The 11961-nt window shown below is 37.2% G+C and overlaps 1 pseudogene; it reads left to right on the top strand.

Moving 5' to 3' along the window:
* Positions 1–786: 786 nt before the first annotated feature.
* Positions 787–11961, top strand: part of LOC112826341 (glutaredoxin-1 pseudogene) — a 148800-nt pseudogene continuing 137625 nt past the window's right edge.

Here is an 11961-nt window from a genome sequence, read left to right as displayed (position 1 = left end):
ACATATAAGACAGCCCTCACAACAAAGAATTATCTGGGTCTAGATGCACATAATGTTAAAGTTGAAAATGAACGAAGCATCAGAAATTGTCTTCGTCACCTACTGTGACTTGGTTGCAGATGCTTAAAAAATCATGAATTTTGATGTTAATAGCTATGAAATGGAAACACCTCACAGTACAAATTAAAGAAATAATGTATATGGTGGTGTACAAAGAGGAAGGTAAGTGAAAGCTAACAGCTGAAGTCATGATGCTTTTCAGCGAGAGGTAGTGCTGTTACGTGACAGGGTAGGGGTGAGGTGGAAGTGGGAAGGGAAAGGGTTATGAACAGAGGAAGGAAGAAGGACAGTCACATACATTATCCCACTTTAAAAGCCAAATCATTGAAGGGAGGTATTTGTGTACAGAAAAGACAATTTTACCTACGGGTTAATTTTATATAATTTTGCCTCCTATTCCATTCAGGCCAGTCTTTGTGGTACCTTTGGGAAAACTAGAAAGATGTACCCCCCTCTGGGAAGACAGTTCTGCAGTGGGTGGATCTCAGCCAAAGTAAAATGTAGCTCTTCCTTCATGGTGGATACTATCCTTTCTTGGGCCAGGCTGCATGAACTAGCCTTCAGTCCTCCACGGCCCCTTGACTAGGCACTTTTGTGTACAGGTTTCCTAATTGCACAGCAGTTTACAGGGACTGACTAGGGCTGTGAGTATGTACATTGCTGTTTTCAGATTAATCTACAGAATCAGTTACACTAATGCATTCCCCTGAGAGGATACATCTACCCATGGCCCTTGAAATGGCAGAGGTAATAGCTACGGCTGACACCCAGGGAAGGCTGACAGAGCTGCATAGGGAGGAGGCAAAGCAAAGACTAATAGGAACATCAAGCAAGAACACATCCTCCATCACAGAAGGTAAGAGGACACAAGTCAAAAGATTGGGATCTAAATCCCAATTTAGATGCATAGGGCCTTACAGAAGTGTAGATTCGGGCAAAGGAGATCCATACTTCTCATATTCCCTGCAGTACTAGGAAATAGGATATGTCCAAGGAAGCCCTGTATTCTGTAACACTGAGAAGCTCACTAATTTCATTGAACTAATTAAATGTGATGGTAAATTTTATGTCAACTTGGCCAGGCCACGGTGTCTAGACATTTGGTCAAACATTATTCTGGATGTTTCTGTGAATACTGTTTGGAATGAGATTAACATTTCCGTCAGTGGACTCTGAGTAAAGCAGAGTACACCCCCCTTTAACCAATAATGTGGGTGGGCCTCCTCTAATCTGTTGAAGGCCTTATGGACCAAAGACGGACCTCCTGAAACAGCAAGACATTTTGCCATAAGACTGCCTTTGGTCTTGAACTTCAACTCTTCCCTGGGACTAGCCACACCTTCACAATTGTGGTACGTCGATTCCGTAAAGTCTGTCTCTCTCTCTCTCTCTCTCTCTCTCTCTCTCTCTATATATATATATATATATATATATATACACACACACCACACACACACCCTATTGTTTCTGTTCCTCTGTAGAACCCTAATACATTAAGCACCACTATAAATAATAAATTTAACATTTCGATGCTAAGAATAAGCCAGGAAATACAACAGGCACTTAGCATAGGTTTTTCCATTTGAGACTCACACAATCTGGAGGTAGATACTGCTACTCTTCAAGGTATACAAATGAGGAAACTGAGGCACAGAAGCGATAAGTAACTTAGCTAAGTTACTGAGCTAGAGAGTCTACCACTCTGACATCAGAACATATAATCTTAGCAATGGTGCTATCGTAGTCCAAGCCAGGTACCAAGCTACGCCCAGGGGATAAATGGTAAGGTTGGCATGGCATTAGAGGCATATGAAATAAATCTAGCCCTGTAGTAAGTGCCCCATAAATGTTTGTTCAGCTACAGTAAAGCATAGGACATTAGGCCAACAAGTTAAACAAGAACCAAATTTTGATGAAGTAAATATCACAAACTACTGTATTAGATACTCTGCTATCCCTGTGTCAGAAAAAGGCAGGGCAGAGTGGGCACCAAAGCCAAAAGTGGCCATTTTCCTACTATGTATATTCATATGTTGTATGGACCAGGCATAAAATTTTAAAGAGGCATTACATTGCATATAAAAGTGGCTCTACCTTACATCTGGAAATGACTGAGCCTTTGGAAAGAGTGATGCTCAGATAGTGTAATGTTAGTCTCTAGAGAGAAAAATGAACTAGATTTGTTTTTTAAAATTTTTTCTCTTGTATATTTCAAGGTTTATAACTCCCAGAGAGATTCGTGTGCATCTCTGCTTGAACGCAGGCTCATTATGTTTGGAACAAAACTGGAGCAATGTGTCCTGCAGGTGTGATGTTTTTTCAAGCAAAACCATTAGTCCACCAGGACTTGCCCATTAAGCCTGTGTCTTTTTACAACCAGCTGGATCACTTCCTATTACTCATAACGGGGTTATTTACAAATGAGAAGCTGAAAGTGTAACGTTGTCTACCTCAGTCAAGGTACTTGCTGTTCTATTAAGAATATACAAAATTAAGCAACAGAAAGGAAACACATTTCCTGCCAGTTAACGAGATGCTAGTTAAGAGCCTGAGGCAAAGCCCAGGGCTCTGAAGCTAACTGGTCATTAACAGCTAGGAAATGCCTACAGAGAGGTGATACAGGAGAGCCCAGTCCAATGTAGAGGAAATATTCACCTCTGCCTGATGGGATCACTGAAGAATGCTAGACAAACACAGAACAATCCAAGGAAACTTTTCTCATAGTTTTCATCTGAAATCAGTTCCATCATACTACAGCTTTTTTTAGTGAAAAGAAAATAATAACATCCTACTTTTTCTTCCTGGTTTTTTGTTTGTTTTTCAAAGCTTTTATTTTCTCTTCTTCTATGTAATGGCAAACTCCACCTGTAGGATCTGATTACAGATCTGGACCAAACAGTAGGAATTTTAATAAAAGACCTTAAGATGAATGTCTGCTATGTTTTATGCTTCATTTTGACTATGAATTGCATACAGTGCTGTTTTATTCTGTTTTGACCAAGGATCAAAATGAAACCAAACCTCCGCCAAATACCTAACTTGGACTAATCTTAAAAGCACTAGTAAATTTACTCCCTAGAAATATTCACAACATGCCATTCCTGCTTGATTAAAGATGTGAAAAATCAATTTTGGTTTGAAACAGCCTTATGCCTTGGAGCTGCTGCTGTGATATATTTCTTTTGGCTTTGGTTTCCAGAATGCCAGCACAGATGGAGAACCTGAAAAGTAGTAGATGTACAAGGGTCCAGGAAAAAGAAGCCAGAAGGTTTCTCCTACTGCTGAATGTCCCAAGTTCCTTGACCCCGACCCTGACTGACTGTCTTGTTTCTGTGACACTTCTTACTGCTCCTCCTATGGGCTTTTCTTCACACATTTCCATTTGTTTCTCCTTGACCACCAATCCACAAAGCTTCAAAGTTCTTCAGACATCCCAGAAATTATCAACTGATACCAAAAGTAGTAAGGAACAATGCAGACAGTTCCCTAAGATCAAACAGAAGAACTAGGAAGGTTTTACATCATTTACCCTATAGAACCAAATTTCTTAATTCAACATTTCTTTATCCAGATCTCACTACTTTTGCTATCGACAAGGGGTAGGTGTTTTCAGAATCTTTCCTGATCCAGTGCTCAGTCTTTCAGAGTGTCATAAGCAAGAACGCATTTCATTGTCCCAGACTTGTATGAAAGCCTACTGTTAGCAGTGACTATCCCTTCAGGAAACAGTTGTGTAACTATCTGTTGTTACTTAATCATCCACTTGCTGCAGGCTGCTCGTCAAAACGTCCCTTCCAGTCACATACACACTCACACTGCAAGGAATCTGCTAAGTGAAATTTTCTCCATCTTGATCACATACGTACTTTCAAGCATGTGGACTCTACCAACATGAGCTAGGTTTTGACTCACTTTTGAGAGGTAATTGCTCATGTAAAGCATTTAAAGAGGCAAAAGGAGGTGATTTTGTCAGAATGTCTTCTTAATTCAACATGGAATCCATCTTCTTGCTATAAAAAGCCTACTGCTATTATTAAGGGAGATCCAGAGGAAGTTCATTAGTGATACCATTTTAGTAGAGGCTCTTCTCGGTTGGGGAATTTCATTAGGTTCCTCACTCTGGTCCCAAACACTTGGCAAGGTAGGGAGGTTAGTGCTTACTCAATTTAAAAATATGGGTGAAAGGAAGAAGAAGAGCATGTTTTACCTAGAGTTTCCTTCTTGGGAGGATTTAAAGAACAGCATTTCTCGAGAACCCTTTCCATCATCCTATGAAACTTCACTTCTTTACCAGGTTCAAACATCTTCATTTTTCTGGCAGTGTTGGTAAAGCAAAGACAGTTATTGCTCTAAATGGAATTTGACTGTTTTAATATGTTTTATGACAGCAGACAATCTGACCTTGGACATAAGTATTTAAAGTAACAGTTTATGAAACTCTGCCACCAGGGTCTTCCTGTTAGACAGCTAAGCATTCAAGGACAGAGGGTTTTAAGTGACCCTTTCATGACTGCAGAAAAGGTCAACCAAAATTGGGAAGAATTTGTTTTCCCTAAATTGTTAGGGATTTTTTTTAAGGATCTTAAAGTCCTTTTTAGTTCTTGTGTATGTTTGAAATTGGGAAATATTAGAGCTTCCCTCTTTCAGGCAAAGAAAAAAAAACCATACTTTTATAAGGTAAGGGATAATAAAAATGTCAAGTTCTTTAGTCATAGAGCATTCTCCGTCAGCTGCCGCTTGCTACCCTCATTTAACTCCGTTCTCAGGGTAAGACTGGTCCTCTTCTTACTTGTCCTTAGTTTGAAAATAGACATATTTTGCATGTATAATGCGGGTAAATTTTTCAATCTAATAATCAAATCGTTGGGACAGCCTGACATGAATTTGTCAATCACTGTAACTGCTCCAACACTATTAGAATTAGTCGATTGCTTGTCATTGCATACGTCAGTAAATACTTTTCTTTCAGACTGTGCTTGTTCTCGTCATTTGCTAAGGCATGTACGTCTTTCTCATGTCAATCCAAGACTTTTTGTGCAATGACTTTAGAAAATAACTCCAAAAGTTTTATGAGGAAGCTGAGTGAGGAAGGCACTACAGCTTGATTGCCGTAAAACATCAACCAAATTTCACCCAAATTCTCTAGATTGAAAATGTACATCTTATTGGGTTACAAGATGTTTCATCATCATGGGTGGGTGGCCACATGTCATAAGAATGTACAAAGATTAATGTTTGTGTTTTTAATAAAGAAACCATTGCTAATTTGTCATGATATGGCCTCTGCATGCCTTTCTGTAAGTTCGGGCCTAGGTACAAAAGTAAGCTAGATTCCAGTGGAGCCTAGTGAATTGACTGGTACTCATACAAGATAGCAAGAATGAAGACAGTCACTTAAAAATTATGTAAGTGGAGACAGGCTTACAGGAAGAATAACCTAGAGAAAATGTTATTACTAGATATGTACGTTCAAGAAAGGAAAAAACCATTATAAGACAATATGTACACTATGAGTCTCACCAGAAGTGAATTAGGTACTAGAGATATACAATCATCAAGGACAAAACAAAGAAACAAGTAGAGATTTTTAGACTTAGAGGGTTAACAATAATATCTTCATCATCTTTTCTCTTTGTATTACCACTACTTGTAGCTTTCTTGGAACCAGTTAAGTGGAGTCATGATTATATTATTTAATTTTGGTGAAACTAAAGGAAGATAAACCACACAAGATTACAAGAGTGTTTTAAAGCCACCTGTCAAAGAAACTACAGCTTGCAGCTAATATTACTCATCTATACTCAAGCAAATAATTAAGTGGCATAACTGATATCTCCCACTCCTATATAAGATCTTCACTAGCCATATCACACTTTGGAAGCAATAACCATCTGATTATTCAAGAAGATTATTTGGAATATGTGTGTGTACATATATTTGAGAATAATCTCAAGTGCATTCTGCCTGAAGATATTAATGATAGTATAAAGCTATCACATTAGCAGATATAAAAAAAATGAACTTCCAAGACAAAGACAGAATATGACAATTTTAAGGGATGTTTAAGTCATGTCATATGCTGTGCAATATTTTATCAAATTTTTCCATGAAACCTTATGACAGGTGTGTAAAAATCTCTTAAGATTCTTTCACTACTTTCTGAAAACCTAGTGCCATGCACCAATGAGGAAACTCTTTCCTGCTATTAACAGTAAGTGAATGGTAATGACTTAATGAGAACAGAGACACAGTCTAAAACGCTGTCGAAGATTATCTCTTTTTCAGCGAATATTGCTAGGAGACAGAAGAAGATATTGCCAAAGACTGGAGGAAACAAGTCACATATCACATAGTGAAAGATTTGTTCCTTTGAATGAAACAATGGATTATGGTATATTTCAGCTTATGGTATTTGTTATGTGTGGTTTCAGTAATAATAGGTACGAAGAACTACTATTTTTGTGTGAGGCACTAAAGGTCGTTGCCTGTGACTGGATTGGAGACGGGGATTTGCATTAAGAGCTCAGATACAGTCTGCCTGTACAATTCATTCATTGCATCATTCATAGAGCAGCTGTTGCAGCCAAGAGTTGAAACCAGCAGCAAATAAACTCAATAAACTGCTACAAGATGTCAATCCGGGCCCCTGAAGCACAGCACCAACCACCTGCAATATAGGATGAATAATATACCTTGAAGCTGGGCCACAGTGGAGCCCTTGCTTTAGGTCTGGCCCCAGCTTCCCATTGCAGAAGGGGATTTCTTCAAGTATGCAGGAATCTTACAATATTTAATGGCATGACAGTAAACATACACAAGTCTTTTGAAGGATTCAGAGATTCAAGGGCTAGCTCACAGCGAAGTACTGGACAGGTTTCCAATTAAAGGATGAACTTTTTATGAAGTTCTTGTTTTAGGAAATTCATGGTATGTAAAGAATATTTTGGAAACTGATGCTCAAAAATATTTCCATCTTTTGTGGGATTTTTATCATTGAAAATGATACAAATAAGTCACTCAGAAAAATTCTTATCTGCACAACCAGAAAACTTGAAAATGGGCCTTTCTAATCTGTTTTGAGTTTCCAAATAAAGTATATACCCACTAGTTAAAAATACTAAAATATAGGGGCACCTGGGTGGCTCAGTCAGTTGAGCATCTTACTTTTGATTGTGGCTCAGGTCACGATCTCAGGGTGGTGACACTGATCCTTGTGTCGGGCTCCCCACTGAGTGGGGCAGCTGGTTTGGGATTCTTTCTCCCTCTCCCTCTGAAAATAAATAAATGAATCTTTTAAAAAAATGCTAAAATATATTAAATCCAGCTGGTACTACAAGGAAAATGGATAATTATGTTATTTTTAACAAATGCTTTAGAAAACTGGGGATGAAATTGAAAAATACATTTTATTATTTGGTAGCCAGAACCATTTAGATCTACCTTTGCGAAAAAATATTTTTCAGCTGTAAAAGCCTTAAAATCTGGTATCAAAATAAACCTCTAGAACCCAACTTTAAGTTGCTACATCATGAAGTGCTCAGTGGAGACTTAAGAAAACAGAGTTCAGTTATATTGCTCTAGTTTTAATAAATTTTGTGGGTGTAATAGTGTTTGGTACTATTAAGAAAATTCAAAATTTAATGTTTACCTCAACTTTAGCCAATCTTCTGAAATTTCTATTGCAGGTATATTTCTACTATTTAATTATATTAGTTCAATAGCAGAAGTAAAAAATGAATATATATAAACATGCTTTTATTTATTTGGAGTTCTAAAAGTTTACCTAATAGCATACGTAATTTTTAAAATGTAGTCAACTGGTTTTCATGAGAGAGGTGTTCAAACTTTAAACATAGTAAGAGAATGTTTAAAGTTAAGTTCCCTTTCATATTATAAGCATATCTAAATCAATTTATTTTTTATATGGATTAGGTCACAAGTTAAAAAGATATTTCCCCTGGCTAACATTATTCCTCCCAACTGTGTCATGCCTTTTTGATACACATTGTTTCTGCTGCTGTTAAGGTTTCCAGGACCTCACTGGTCTGGCAGTACAGTCAGAACACCAGGAAAGCAGTGTCTGTTTCAGAAAGAGATCATTTCCCAAAATGAGACTGTGATCTCCAGAGAGAACCAGACCTTTATTTTCTTAAGCCTTCTGATAGATCATGCTTCTGTTTAAATACCAACACTCTATAAAAATCACAGCCATTTATCTTACAATTCAAGAATTCTCTACAGTTGCCACATTAGCAGTTTTATTACAGAAAAAAAATGGGAAGTAAATTTCTTCACTATCCCCAAATTGGATAATGGAATTCACATCTTTCTCCTTGTCTACGCTATTTATCTGGGACTTCTGGTAAGTACTCTGTACTTCATGTGAGCATCATATCGGGTACACAAAGTGAATATTTGACTTGGGAATGGGGAGATTGTTTTCCATTTGTTTGTTAACAGCTGTAAGTGTATTCTAAAGTCACAATTAACGATCAATAAGATCACATTATTCTTAGAGGATTAAAGGTTCATTATATATGTGTACACACACACACACACACATACACACACATATACATATATATCCCTAAATGACGATAGGTTTATTTCCATCATGTTTTGAAATTTTGGAAAACACTTTTCTTATAGTAAGTATAATAAATGTTCATTGTAAAAAAAATATAAGAATAAAATAATGAAATAATGTGAAACAATGAACTCTCATATAAAATGGGTGGAAGAATAAATTGATAGCCACTTGGAAAAACAGTTTGGGATTTTCTAGTAAAATTAGAAGTATATATCCCCATGACCTAACAATTCTACTTCTAGGTATATACTCCCAGAGAAACCCTTACCACCAAAGACCAGGACATAAAATCATCTTCTTGGCAGCACCATTCATAATAGCCCTATACAGCCAACAAATAAAATGTCCATGGAAAGTAGAATCCATTATTTTAAGTTCACACATAGAATACTGTACAGCAAAAGGGGGACAAAGGAACTACATCTACACATTATGTGGAATACTGCATAGAAATGTAAATAAATGAACTACTGCTACAGGCTATGGGAAATACCAAAAAGAAATGGAAAGAAATGAAAGCTACATGCTTCATGGAATACTGTATAGGACTGAAAAGTAAATGCCAACTGCATGCTTTATTTATGTGGAATGCCATATTTGTTCACATGGATCAATCTCACAAACAATGTTAAGAAAAAATGCAAGTCTCAGAAAATTACTCCCATTTATTACATCTAAAGCAAGAAGAGAACTAAACTATATTTTAAAGATATATATTTTTTTAACAGTGATAAAAAACTTTTATTTACTTCGTTAAGTCAGAGGGTCGTAAAAAAATTGTTGCTAAAGTAGATATCAGGCAAACAGAAAGGTGCTTTAGAAGTCCAGTTACCTTGGAGTTTATTTAAACTAAGAGGAAAAGGTCATAATGTTTTCATGCAGTACATACTCGGTTCTTTACATAACGATTATGGAATGCTGCACTTGTGATCCATACAAAACACCAACGTTTTGGATTGTTAAGAAATGTATAAAAATTAGACATGGGTCTAAAGATATGTAACAAGTGAATGGTTATCCCAAATCAGGATAATGGTTAGCTCTTATCCTGGTCAGTTCATGCTGTGATAGCAAAAATACCATAGACTAGTGGCTTAAACAACAAACCTTTATTTCTCAGTTTTGGAAGCTGGCAAGTCCAAGATCAAGGAGCCAAAAGATCTCACTTCTGGTGAAAGCCCACTTCCTGGCTTATGCACAGTCACCTTCTCCCTGAACCTTCACATGGCCAAGAAAGAAATTCTCTCTCCCATGTACCTTTTTACAAGGGCACTAATCCCATTCTCAAGGTTTCTACCCTTGTGATCTAATTACTTTCCAAAGTCTCAACCCTCCAAATACCATCACATTGGAGACTAGGCTTCAGCATATGAATCTGGAGGTTGGGGGAGACACAACATTCACTCCATAGCATCTTTAGACTGAAGGGACAGAAATGTGACTACTGAAGGGCACATGGGGTGGTTTTTAACTCAAAAGGAAGGTGTTGATAGAGTTATGCTTAATATATGATATCTGCCTAAATAATCACAGCATTCACCTCTATATTTACTAGAACATCCACTCAAAACAGATATAAATGAGAAAGGACACAAGATTTTCTAAGTCTTAGTAACAGGTTATTTGAAAGACATTTAAAAAAAAAAAACCCGAGGTAATATCAGTTAGGGATTGTATTCATCTGCAAGTAACAGAAAATAAGAATAACAGTAGCTAATTATATGCAATAAATCTTGGGTTAGCAGTCAGGGCTGATACAGAGGCTCTGTGTCATCAAGGAGCAGCCTCCTTATCTTTTCCTGCTTTGCTGTTCCCAATAAGGCTTTTGTCTTCATAGTAGCATAAAGGCTGCTGCATTGCAGGACATCACGTCCAAAATCTAGGCAGTAAAATCAGAACTTGAGTCTGTTTCAACTCATACCTGGCATTGCAGCTGCTATCTTGCCATCAGGAAGACACAAGTCACACGCTGAAGACAGAGAAGATAAATAATGAGACAAGATCTTTGCATCCCCTTCCTTAGGAAGAAGAGGTGTTTAGAAAGGGCATGAATATGAAAATAAAATATTTTGCTTTTTATGAGTATTAGGACAAATACAGAAATCACTATGCAGATTTAAGGAAATTACAGCCTATAATTATTTTTCTTTCTGCTCTCACATTTCTGACTTTTTTTCTTCATGTATCCAGTGAATTTATACCCCCTTATAACCATTGAGAGGGCTGCAAAGAGCTGAAAGGTAAGTAAAATCAGTTTCCTTTAGTAAGATCTCCCTCTCTCCTCTCTTTTTTAAAAGCATTCCTATGCATTCTGGTTCCACGAATAATTTGATTCTGAGGGAGTAGGAGAACTCAGCTTCCATGAGGAAATCCAGAGTCCCTGGCTGTGACACCATTTGGGTCTATCCTTGTTCCCAACAAATCACTCTATCTAAGTTCCTAGAACATGATTTATATCATGAGAGCCCAAATGTTTCATCTGTCTAACGGTCTTCCAGACTTCTCCTGGACCTGACTTTAGGATAACTGTGATCTTCAGGTGCCTAATTCCTTCTTGAAGGAACAGGCATTTGAATTTCCACCCTTTTCACATCTTCTCCAGGATGAAAACAAAAACAAGTACACTGAAAGTGTACAGAACCCTAGAAATTTTGAGGTGAATACTTCAGAATTATCTGAACTCTTTCCATTTCCATAAAGACTTAAAAGCATTATGACAAAAGCATATGGTAAGACCAATATGGGCTGTGGAGACAAACCTGGTTTTAAGTTCTAATGCTGTTATTTACCAGTTGTGTAAGTTTCTGAAGCTTCTTATTCCTCAATCTGCTCAATCAGGATAATAAAACCTATTTCATAGGGTGATTATGAGGATTATCTGAAAACAACATGTCTCATGCTTCTCAAAATTCCTCAGAGTACTTTGCTTTGAGCCAGGAAAAATCATGGTGCAGCCTCCTGGAACATAAATTTTATTCTAAAATTGAGGAGTAAGGGAAGTTAAAGTAATCTGACTCATAAATAATGTAAAACATTGATTAGATATTAAAACAAGCACATATCATAGAGCTCAAGATTCACATGAATATATAAGCTAAAACAGAAAACTTCAAAGAAATTTGACTTTCAGTGAGCTGCCGCAAATTTCATGCTGCTCCGTTTTGTATACTTTGGTGATAGTTTTTAGAAGCAACGTATGCGGAGGCGGAGCAAGACGGCGGAGGAGTAGGAGACCTAGATTTCGTCTGGTCTCAGGAATTCAGCTGAATAGGGATCAAACCATTCTGAACACCTACGAACTCAACAGGAGA

The sequence above is a fragment of the Callorhinus ursinus genome, unplaced genomic scaffold, assembly GCF_003265705.2.
Source record: "Callorhinus ursinus isolate GAN/ISIS: 27379988/994484 unplaced genomic scaffold, GSC_fseal_2.0 scaffold7, whole genome shotgun sequence".
Lineage (NCBI taxonomy): Eukaryota > Metazoa > Chordata > Mammalia > Carnivora > Otariidae > Callorhinus > Callorhinus ursinus.
The sequence above is the reverse complement of the archived record's forward strand: the minus strand, read 5'-3'. Positions and strand labels throughout refer to the sequence as shown.